The sequence below is a fragment of the Manis javanica genome, chromosome 3 (genome assembly GCF_040802235.1).
Source record: "Manis javanica isolate MJ-LG chromosome 3, MJ_LKY, whole genome shotgun sequence".
Classification (NCBI taxonomy): domain Eukaryota; kingdom Metazoa; phylum Chordata; class Mammalia; order Pholidota; family Manidae; genus Manis; species Manis javanica.
This window is the reverse complement of record NC_133158.1, coordinates 34564094-34574457: the sequence shown is the minus strand read 5'-3', so window position 1 is coordinate 34574457 and position 10364 is coordinate 34564094. Positions and strand designations below refer to the sequence as shown.

General features: G+C 45.9%; 1 long non-coding RNA gene across 3 annotated transcripts in view; it reads right to left on the bottom strand.

Annotated features, from left to right (window-relative positions):
* Positions 1-10364, bottom strand: part of LOC118973439 (uncharacterized) — a 52317-nt gene that overhangs the window by 12361 nt on the left and 29592 nt on the right. For all 3 annotated transcript variants that reach the window (XR_012129059.1, XR_012129060.1, XR_005062750.2), the window contains exon 2: positions 1656-1874. This is a non-coding gene — a long non-coding RNA (uncharacterized lncRNA). The remainder of the gene's footprint in view (positions 1-1655; positions 1875-10364) is intronic.

Below are 10364 nucleotides of genomic sequence, written 5' to 3'. Positions count from 1 at the left end.
AGGATAAGCACAGGAAGCCAGCTGGTAGCAAGAAGAAGCAGATGCACATAAAAAAAAGAAGGAGAGGGAGGGAGAAAAAGAGAATGAGAGAGACAAGACAGAGAGACAGAGACCCACAGAGAGAGATAAGGAAAGGAACATAGATTACTGCCTGTGGCCCCAATGAGGTAGCCATTTGCCTTTTGCTGGATTTTCAGTGCTCACTTCCACATCCCTGCAAGGGCCACCTGGATGCCATACTCATCTTTGAGTCTCCCCAACCCCCAGCTCTGTCTGTTCCCAGTGAAGACCTGCTTCCCTTGTGCTGACTTCCTTATGTAGCCCTAAAAATCTCCCCCAAACTCTGTGGTCATTCCTTCTCTGTGTGTTGACCTCACCCCAAGGACATGGAATGCTGCGTCAGGTTCATCCTCCAAGTTTCCACACCACACCTGTCCCCAGCAAACGTGGGTCAATGGGGAGAGCTGATTCATTAACTCACTGTTCCTACCAAGAGGCATTCAAGGGCACCTTAATATACTCACACCCTTCAGCTGCACAGCCCCTGGGCCTTCCTGTCAAGTTCTGGTTGTGGGGCTGGACAAAAACCGATGGGAACGCTATCTGCCCCTGCCAGGGAGCTGTGCTATTATACAGGACAGAAGGGGTGATGAAATCAGGAAGCCCAGGTCAGAAAGCAGCAGAGGGTACCCTGCGTGCTGTCCAAAGCACAGGTCCTACATGGGAACGTCAGTCACACGGTGGGCCCAGCATCATTTGGGAAGTGGGGCTTGCTTGGGAAAGAGGTGCAGGGCTAAGACTGCGAACAAAGCAAAGGCGTGGGAGACCTGTTGGGGCTGGTGTGCCAGGGAGACCCAAAGGTGGACATGGTGTGTGTCTCCTGCACAGTTTCCCAGCGATCATTGAACGTGGGGACCAAGTGGCCAAAACCAAGAGCCTTTTTTCTGTGCCTTCCTTCCAGGCAGCTAAAAGGCCCATGTTCTCAGCTGAGTTGATTAACTACTAAATCATCACACAAGAAGCCCAGTTTAAGACTTAGAGGATGGTACTAAGTCTGGATTTTGCTAGAACTTCTCTCATCCACTGCCAAGACAGTTTCCTTTGAGGACAGCGCTAACCATATGTGGGCCATGCCTAAATCTGGTATCCAGAATGACAAGGAACGCGGCCCCTTCTAAGGATTGATGCTGGCCTAACAGCACACCCTTGAGATCTGGGACTTTCCCATCTTTTTGTTCCCAGACAACCCCATCTAAAGCCCTAGACCATTAGGAATGTGTTTTGCCTGGGTTCCGGGAGAGACACTAATGAGGTCTGAGCTCTCTTCCGTTCCCTCTGTCTGGGATGTAGTGCTGACTGTGGGTGGAGGAAGTCTTGTGTGTGGTTCTTGTTTGCACCTTTGGCAACCCTCCAGGAAGAAAGGAGGCCAAGACTTGGTATCTGTTCTAATAGAAGCTGCTCTGGGGGTTCTAATAGATAGGGAGATGGGTCTCTGGAGAACTGGGGAGGAAGCAGAACTAGTTTTACTTCTCCCACCTCCACCTTCAATTCATGCCATTGCCTTAACAGCCTGTCTTGGGGTAATTAAAGTCTTGTTTTTGATCAGATTCTGGTCTACCACTCACTCCCTGTGTCACATGAGGCCACACACTTACCATTGCTGTGCTTCAGGTTCCTCATCCAGCTGTGCCTCTTCCAACTTGGTGATTCCAGGCCTCTCCAAGCTCCAAACCTACCAGTCCTCTGAAAGAAATCAGTTTTCCTGGCTTTTCAAAAACAGAGGACATGAACTGATACACAGTTTTCATCTCCTCTCCCCAACAGTGAGCTGTGGTCTCTCAACAGGTGGAATTAGCGTGATGGTCCCCACTAGGCTGCAGAAAGGAAGAAATAGCAAGCTTGAAAGGGATTTGCAAGCTGAAATAAGCAATGCAAATACTTACAGCGGTGTCTGCCCCAGACTTCTCCCAGGCACCACGTGCTGTATCCCACCATTTGCCTGTTTCCCCACAGCGCCTCTGTACTCGGCAAATGTGTCTTCCCTCAACAGGGCAGCTGCGGTGGCCAATCCGTACATTCAGAGAACTTTGGGGGCACCTGGGCCTGTGCTAACTGGTATGCATGTGTGAACACATCCACTTTAAAGATGGGAAGACTGAAGCACAAAGAATTAGACAACAGGACTCTGAAACTCTCCCATGGTTCTTACTGCTCTCTGCTGTGCCTGACTGGTGTGAGCGTGTGTGCTGCCATGTGCATGTGTTTGTTAGTATACATTGTATTGGGTTTTCTGTGTGCATGTGTGTGTGTGTTGCAGCGGTTGTGCTGGGGTGTATATTGTGTGTGTGTGTGGTGGTGTGCCCATGTGTTACATGTATGTGTGTTGGTATGTGTGTGTCAGTGTGTGGCATGAATGAGCTACTACATTTAAAGTCCTGGGCCTGAAACATAAGTTCTTTATAAATGTGAGTCATTATGAAGACTTAAGACTTCTAATGTTTTTTTACCTGATTTTCTTTATCAAGGTATGATATTCAGTAAAGCACACAGATCTTAGTCATAGAGCTTGACTGATTTCTGCATGTACACACCTGCATGTAACCACCTCCAAGTCAAGACATTGGGCACTTCAGCTCCCCAGCAGTTCCCTCCAGATCAGTTCATCTACTCTTCCGACTTCTTCATCATAGACTAGTTGTGTCTGGTTTTGGACTTCACCCAAATGGAACTAAATAGTGTCTACTCTTCTGTGCCTGACTTCTTCAGTTCAATATATTGCCTGTGAAATTAATCTATATTGTGTTTAGCAGCCAATTTTTTCTTGTAACTTGCTGTGTGGCATTGCATTGTTCATACAATTTTTGCCTACCCCAAGATCATGAAGATATTCTTCTATTATTTTCTAGATTTATCATTTGACTGTATATCTATGATCCATCTCAAACTGATATTTGTGTATGGTATGAGGTTGGTTTATTTTTTTCCTCATATGGACATCCAGTTAAGCTAATACTATTTACTAAACAGGACTTCTTTCCCCAAATAAATTATAGTGCATTTTTGCTGTAAATCAGCTGATTGAATACTTACTGGTCTCTTTCTAGGCTCCTTATTTTTTATTTGACTATGATTATGCTGTACCACATTATCTTATCATCTGTGGATTTATAAAAACTCATGACATCTGGTAGTCTAAGTCCTTCAGCTTTGTTCTCTTGATATTGGCCTTTCCTATTCCAGATCCTTTGGGTATCCATATAAATTTTTAAATCAGTAATGCCATTTTGCTCAAAAATATCTGCTGGGATATTGGTTGGGTTTACATTAAATATACAAATCTATTTGGAGACAATTAACATCTTACTAATATTAAGTTGGCCAATCAATGAACATGGTATACTCCTCAATTTATTTAGGTCTTCTTTAGTTTCTCTGCAATGTTTTGTAGTTTTTAGCATAGAGATCTTGCTTTTTCATTACATTTATTCACAAATATTTGATGATTTTGGATCTTACTATAACCTTTAAAGATTTTGATTTTCTAATTGTTGCTAGTGTATAGAAATTCAGTTGATTTTTGCATGTTTGGATCTAGCAACTTTGTTAAATTTACTCATTCCAATAGTTGTAGATTATTCTGGATTTTTCCATGCACAATATTATCATCTCAAATAATAACAGTTTGTATGTTTCCTTTCCAATCCTTAATTGGTAGAAGCAGCAGTTTTATTTTTATTTTGTAATCATTTTATTTTTATTTCCTGCTTTATTGAAATGACTGGGTCCTAAACCTACCATACAATGTCAGATAGAAATGTTAGTGATAGACATTCATTTCTTGTTCTATCCTTCAGAGAAAAGCATTCAATATTTCACCACTAATGATGACATTAGCTCTGTGTGTGTGTGTATGTGTGTGTGTGTGTGTGTGTGTGTGTGTGTGTGTGTGTGTGTAACAGATACACCTAACAGATCGAAGAAGTTTTCTTTGATACTCTTTTTCTAAGAGTTTTTCTCATGAATGGGCATTGAATTTTAACAAATATTTTTCTACATTGTTGATTTTAACTTGCATCTAAAGCTGCAGCTCATTTGCAGGGAAGTAGTTTGTGGCTGGTCTCAGGCCAGAGGTTTCAGAGGGTGTTGTGCCCTAGTGGGAGCTGATGAGATGGCTGCAGGAGGGCCAGGAATGTGAGGTACTCCCAAAGAAGCAAGTCGTGACACTTGTGATCACCCATCTAGTCCTTGAAGCTTCTGTTCATTGTCAGTGAGGGATTGGGATCTGTTTTCTGAATGGACATCAGTCCCTTTTACACAACCCTGTGCCAGGCACTATGTTAGGCATCATAGAAGGGACACATGACACAAGTACTGACTCTCCAGGATCCTTGAGGGTCCCCATGCGTCATGCCTTCATGCAGCTCTTAGGAGGAACCAGATTTAGGCTAGAACCAGCAGGCCAGTGTCTCCCTCCTTCACTCCCACAGCATCTCCCTGCCAGGCACCAAAGACCCTTGGGAACAGTTGGACTGCATACCAACAGGGAAAAAGCAGTGGAAAAAGTATCAAATGATCCCCACCCTCGCCCATTTCATCCCCTGCCCAGTTGTCTTGTGGATTCTTGGCCTTCCCAATGCGGTCTGGGAAGACTTAGAAAGTTTTCTTCCAGAGCCCCAGGAAGCCAAGAACAGGAGCTGCCCCAGGCCATTTCTGTCCCTGGGTCTCCTTTCAAAGGATTTCTGGATAGATGAGAGAGATTGTGGCTTGTGGGCAGTCAGTGCAGAAGGCCTATCGTTTCAGATTTCTGCCTTGGCTCAAAGATTCAGACTCTAATTCCCACACTAGATGCCCCAGTCCTCTGGGAAAAATGGCCTTGCCTCCGAGGAACAGCAGCGACACTTGCTGCCTCTGCTGCCTCTGCTCGTCTCCCTCACTGCACCCCACTCGTCAGCGAGCCTCTGTCCCAGCCGGACTAGTGCCGAGGTCAGGAATCTGGGGACTACAAATGACAGGAACATATGGCAAACTAGCTCAACCCTCGAAAAGGGGGGAATTTACTGGTATACAGATCCAAAAAGTCTAGGCAGTAATGGTTTCAGGTGCTCAAATGTTGTCATTAGGAGTGTGATCCTCTCCAGCTCTGGCTCTGGTTTCTGCCAAATGGGCTTTATTCTCAGGCAGGCTCTTTCCTTGCAGTGGCAAAGAAGACCCAGCATACATCCTCCCAGTGTGGGTACTGCAATGGAAATACAACACACCTTTTCCACAGATGAGGCAGAACCCCAGGAAAGGCTGTCATTGGCCCAGGCCAGTTCACAGACACGTATTGAGAACTAGCCTCACTGGAGACATGTGGCCTGTGAATGCGAAAAGGGTGGATCCCGAGAGGGGAAATGGTCTGCAGCAGCATTAAATGTGCCAGGCAAGCAAAGTCACCAGGTGCCATCTCCAGCTGCCCCTGCCTAACTCCATGCCTTTGTTCACATGGTTCCCTTTCTGGAATGTGGCACCTTTCCCAGGTGTTTCCCTTCCTCCAATCTTCACCTCCCCTGGAAACCTACTCTGGCTGTCCAGCTCACACAGACCTCCCCCTTCTTTAAACTCACCATGTGTCAGTAGTCTATATATTTGATTTTACTTTAAAATGAATATAATATGATCGCTTTCTTCCCATTATATCAAAATGATACTTCTTGCCCAAACAAGAAAATACAAAGATGAAATCCCATAACCCACAGAGGCTTCTCTGGGGAGGTAACACTGTGCCCAGACCTGAAGCCTGAGTAAAAATCAGACAGGATAGGAGCAGAGCCAGGAGTGTTTCAGGGTAGGGAGCCAGCACACGTGAAGACTCCAGGGGTTTGAGGAGGTGACAGCAGCTCCGCAAGCAGACAGAGTGAGAGAGGGTCAGGGGTATGGCAGGAGGCTGGCAGAGCCTGGGGGCTATGGCAAGAAGGCTGGCTTTGATTCTATGTGACATAGAAAGCCACTGATGGATTTTAGTCAGGGGTGGAGGGGACAGCATGTTCTGGCTGACATTTGGGGCAGCTCTCTTGGCTGTGAGTGGAGAAGGCAGAGGGACAGGGTTGGAATTTGGGAGGCCACTGTAGTCACCCAAATTAGAGATGATGCTGGTTCTGCCCAAGTAGGTGGCTGTAGCGAGGGAGAGAGGCAGGTGGATTTGGAGGGGAAGTTAGGGTTGGGGAGAGCGATTAAGTGATTTCTAGGTTTCTGGCTTGAGCAGCTGTGTGGATGGGGTACATTGACTGCCATGGGGAAGACGGGGATATCAGACATTCTCTCTAGATGGACACCCAAAGTGGATTTATACTCACATTTTACTTAAGTTTAGTGGAATTGCTTTAATTAGTACTTTCTTTCCCCACTCCACTGAGCTCTTTCCATATCGATAATATATCTGCAGCATGCTGGCAATGCCTGCATACTCTTCCATATATATTCTATATAATTTTTTTAACCAATATGCCCAAGGTAGACTCTTCAGTTGTTCCTATACTACCCATTTAGTGTTTGATTAGCTGGCAGATTGCTTTGTTTCTCAGCCCTTTGTCCCTTTGTCTCATCTGCAACTTTCCCAAGTCCCGGAGCTGCAACCTCTCTGGACCTTCACTCGGTGTCTTGCATTTTGACCGCTAGATGGTGGTGTTGCATAGAATCCCCTGTGCTTCCAGCCCACTCCAGTGTCAGACTGGATGCGCAGGACACCCAAACTCCCAGCTCTCACCTCCAACCAGAACAGGGCTGCACAGCCTTCCCTAGAGATGCATGGGTGGGTGGACTTCACATTCTCAGTGCCTAGAGAAATCCTGCCCAAGGGGTGACCTGCTGCTCACTTGCAAATGGATGCTTCCTTGCTTCGTTCCCTATAGGAATGAGGGGTTGGCACTTTGAGTGGCTTCTGAAATGTGGCATCCAAATTGCTGATTGTGCCTAAGAGGGTTTGGGGAGGGTGCCAGGATCTACATTGCCAAAGCTTATTTGGTATGTTTTTAGAAAAACAGTGGTTTGTCCTTCAAATTCATGCTTTCACAGATGCTGTTATTGGTTAGAATAAGGTTAAGTTAAAAGAAAAAGTTTTAAAATCTAATTTAAATTTTAAATTTAAAGAAAAATCATAGAAGAGGTAGCACATAGACAAATCATTGATTTCATTGCAAATCATGAGGTTCCAGCTATGGGGTCCGGATGGAGTCATAAAATCTTAAAATGACTGAATTTAAAAACTTCAACCCTGGAGAATATCAAATCTTAAACTCTTGGAGCCCTACAAGTAGTCTTTGAACCACAGTATCTTTGATTGCATTTTCAAAAATACCATGGAAATACAATATTCAATAAAATAATCTTAGAATCCATGAGAACTTGGGATCATGTCATTTTAGATTGGATTTAGGCCCAGAACCCTAGTGGGAAAAGGTCTGCCTCAGAATTCTTCTTTAGCAGAGGAGGAAACTACAGCCCAAAAAGAGAGACTGAGTGACTCCCAGGAAGCCCTGCTGATTGGTAACCCAGAAGGCTTTTACTTCTTACTCCCCGCTTTTGTGTCTCCTTCCCTCGCGGCCTCAGATCTCTCTCTAGCCCAGGATGCTCAGGGCTTCCAAGTATGAGTTCCGACTGAGACACCCTCATCAAAGAAAGCAGCTCTTTCTTTCCCCTTTATCAACACTTACTCATCCCGCCTCCTCCAGAACTCCTCCTCCATACTAGCTCATCTGATGTGTTGGTCCATACTGCCTCATATGAAACTGCAAACAAGTGATTTATGTAAACACATGTCCTCCCTCGCAAGTAACATGTGCTTCCTACAGAATGTTGCCAGCTCCAGGGTGGCACTAATGTTGGAATGTCAGGCAGTACAGTCACTACTGAGGACAGTCTCTTGAGGGTCTGTTGTCTTTGGGTGCCTTTCAAATTACTACTTAGAGCCTCAATTTTTGCTCCTTGTTCCCCCCGCCGGGAATGAGGAGATTGGATTTGGGATTGTAGAGATTGGCCACCCATGGAAAACTCCTGGCTGTTATGTGTTTCCTGAGCTCAGTGTTCAGATGTCCAACTGGAGATCAAACTCAGTAGCTTCTGAATATTCACAAATCCTTACCATCTTTCAAGACTCAGCTCAGATGTCACCTCCTCTTGAAAGCCTTTCAGGATTATTCCCACCACAGAGCTGAACATCTCCAAGGGCTTCACATTGGTACCCCTCATTTGTTTGCCAGCTGTATGCTCCAAACTGTGTTCACTAATAGTCCCTATGGAGTGACTGTTCTCCAATGCCCTTCTAATGTCTTAGGATTAATAGCCCAGGCTTTGCCAATACAAAGTCCCACAGGGCCAGTTCAAAACACCAGAGGCTGCAGAAAATCAGCAATTCATAAGAGTGGTCACTTCTTACCCCAGCTAGTGAGGCCATCTGGGAATGGGGGCCCAATTTTACTAACTCTTATGGGATTTTTGGAAATAAGGATTTTTGAAGTAAAATCTACCAATTAAAAAATATTAATTATTATTTTTACATAGAAACCTCTCCTTTCATGCCAAATAAAACACATCAACAGATTTGGCCCTTGAACAAAGAGGCCTCTGCTTCAGGCCCTTGTTGATTTGGATGCCTTTAGGGTGGTATAGTCATAGATGACAAGGTACCTTTCTTTAGTTGTGATGCCTGCTTTTGCCACTTATTTATCCACTGCCTATCAAAGCATCTTGAACCTGACATTACTGACAGCTTGTTGCAGAAGTCAAGTGTGTCAAATTCTTTCACACTCCTTCATCAAGACCCAGAGTGTAATAACAAAGACCCTCCTTCCCCTTGAATATGGACCTCTTCATTACTTGACCAATAGAGTGTGGCTAAAATGACACCATGCCAGTTTCTGGGATACTAGCTCTTGGAATCCAGCCACTCTGCCCTGAGGAAGCCAAGCAGCCCAAGAAGAGGCCCTGCAGAGAAGAACCAAGAGCCTACCCTCAGCCCCATCTGAGCTCTGCCAAACAGCCATATGTACATCATTTTGGAAATGGATCTTCCAGGCCCCAGTCAAGTGACCCAGCTGCCACTACATTGGAGCAGAGACAAACTTTCCCCTCTTAATGCCTGCCCTAATTGAATACTTATGAGCAAAATATGTAACTGACTTTTTAAAAACTACCAAGTGTTAGTGTTGGGGTTGTTTGTTACATAGCAGTAGATAACTGGCACATGGAGAGAACTGGGTTTGAGTCCTGGTTCCCTCAGTCACCAAGTCTAGGATCTCAGACCTTTTTCCTCCCTGAACCCCAGTTTCCTCATTTAAGAAGGGAGGCTTTGGTCTGCCCTCCAGCATTTGGGAGAATGCAGATGATCTCGTGTGCAGCTATGTGGCAAAGTGGCATCGCCACCTTCAGAAGCAGGGGGCATCATCTGTGGAAGCCAAACTTCTCAGACCCTGAGGCCAACCTAGAGCAATATTTGCACCCAGAACAGCTGATTCTTGAGGGCAAACAGTGGGAAACGGCCCGGCCATCCGTCAACAGGAAAAGGGCTTACTGAAGCCTGGTTGGAGACTGGCAAAGAGCAGATTAGAGCTCTGTGGAGCAGTGCGGAACAGCCTCACTGCTTGGTACTGAGTCAGAAGAACGAGCTGCAGAGGGATTCCCACAGGGTAGTCCCACCTGTATAAACTGTGGTGACGTGCAAAACCAGCAGTGTTACCGATGCAGACGTATATGTGCAAACACATATAAGAAGAGTATGCTCCAGGTTTAGGGAGCGACTTCCCTGGGAGGGAGGGGGAGATGCAATTAGTGCAGGGTCCTGAGTGCTCCTTTCTTATCCCCAAAGTGACTTAAGAAGGGCGGGGAGAGGAGGAAGGGGAAGTGGTGGGGGGGAGGCATACGGAACTTAACGGAGCTGGGTGAGAAACTCATGGGCATGTGTTATATTATTTTATGTACTCTTCTATGTGTTTTGAATATTCCATAATTTAAAAGAGCAGAATCTGTACTTGAAGGTTTGAGGTGAGTCACCTGGGAGTGTGTGGCAGCCATCACGGCACATCTGTGCTCCCCACTCTGGCACACATCACACTGGCTGCACATTGCATCCCGCAACCCTAGAACTGAGTGAGCTAATATGGGATTCCCACTGTGGGTGCTGTGTGTGTGTGTGTGTGTGTGTGTGTGTGTGCGTGTATACGTGCCCCAGGGAGTTTCTCGCTCTTCCACCCACATCCCGGTCGTGAGGCCCTCTTCCCTCTGCACACTGCCACCTGGGGCCCTGCAAGAAGCTGCTCATGTGGCCATGTGCGTTCAGCGGACTGAGGAGCCCGGATCCCTGTGTGAGCCTTCTGGCTCTCTTGCCTAGT